Raw genomic sequence first — 1783 nt, 5'->3', positions numbered from 1 at the left:
TTATTTCTTTCATCATATTTAATAAATTAGTAGCTAAAAAACTAATAATGATTGAGAGTATTAGTAATTTATCTTGTCTAAAGGTATTTGGTGTTGTCTTCAATCAAGTTTTAAGATGCTTTTACGGTGATTCTTCCTTGGGGCACCATAATGTATGGCTGGTGATGAATGATTGACATATTCCTAAAGATACTTTAACACTTAATTCAATAAAGATTTTAGCACGATTATAATAATTTTTTATTAATAAATATTAATTATTAATTTATTAATTTTTGTCAAAAAAATTAAACTTATAATATATTTTTTTCTTAACCATTCAATCAACCTTGTATCTTCCGAATCTTCCAATGATAATAATTGTGACTGAGGCATATTTGACATTATTAACAATAACCTATTTATAAGAATATTTTGTGGTGGGTTGCCATGCATTGTAGAGGACCTAAAATCAAACAACACCTAAGAAATAAAAAATTTAAGCTTAAAAGTGTAATTATCTAGAGATAAAATAAAAGTAATTGTCTAGAAAATCTTTAGTCGTAAGAGTATATCTAAAAAGTTAATTAACAATGTCTTTGTGCATGTGTTCTTGAGCACAATAATCACTCATTTATTATCTTAGAGATATTCTTCACATTGCAAGAAGGAAACAACTATGTAAATTTTTCAACAAAGGTTGGACCCAACAAATTAAGATGAAGAATGTATACAATGGCTCTCTTCACTCATGACAACGAGTAGCTTCTATTGGCTAATGCTGCTACATGCATTTGTTTTTGTTAGAGCTTAGTCTTTCTATGTTCTTTCGTACATGTACCAAAAAGGAAGTCAATTTTCTTTTTGAAGTTGACGCTTTTTCTCCAAATTATAGGTGCATGCATGTTCAGAATAATTTTGTTAATGAAATCATTTATTTTTATACTCAAGTATATTTTAAAGAAAAATAAACTAAACCGACAATATTATTTTAACTTATTTTTAAAAATAGTTTGTCTTGCTTGAGGGATATACATTTACATTTAGCACACTTCACAGTTTAAACAGTTTCCCTCACTCTAATTGAATATTTTACTCAATTTGTCACCTTTCAAGCCTTTTTAAAAATTTATTTTCGAGGTATTTGCCCATTTGGTATCTTCTAACTCGACTTATATTGTCTTTTTTAATTAATAGAATATTAAAAAAATGAAAAACAAACATAATCTTTTGTACCTCCACAAAATTGTTATTTCCTTTATCTCTTAGTCATTCATTTTTTTTTTTCATTTTCACCTAAACTAGTGTCCTTCTCAATTATTTCTGCGTTATTATGTTTTAAGAGATGGGCCTAGCTAAACGAAGGCACCTCATGAACCATACATGCACAGTTGTGATGCACTAATTTGAAAAGATGGCTCACGTGAGTTTCTTAACTTTTTCCATTTGGGATTTGCCCATCCTACCAAATAGCAAACAACAAAGAAGCTACCATAATCTCATTAAGAAGAAGACCCACCCTAAAGTAATTACTGATTACCAAGGGCTAGCTTAGGTTAATTGGCGTGATCAAATTGCGTGAAGTATATTAGTAATGTTGATTACATTTTAAAAACTTTTTTTTTCTTCTCAATCTTCTTGTTAATCAGAAAAAATGAGTTTTAATTAATTTAAAATTCGATCAATAAAATTTAACTAATAATTATTTTCATTAATGATTAAATTTAAATATTATCTAAATGATTTAACGTTAAATTTAATATATTAATTACTTGTGTTTAATTACGTATTTTTTTTAATTATT

This window comes from Glycine soja, chromosome 3, assembly GCF_004193775.1.
Source record: "Glycine soja cultivar W05 chromosome 3, ASM419377v2, whole genome shotgun sequence".
NCBI lineage: Eukaryota > Viridiplantae > Streptophyta > Magnoliopsida > Fabales > Fabaceae > Glycine > Glycine soja.
The sequence above is the reverse complement of the archived record's forward strand: the minus strand, read 5'-3'. Positions refer to the sequence as shown.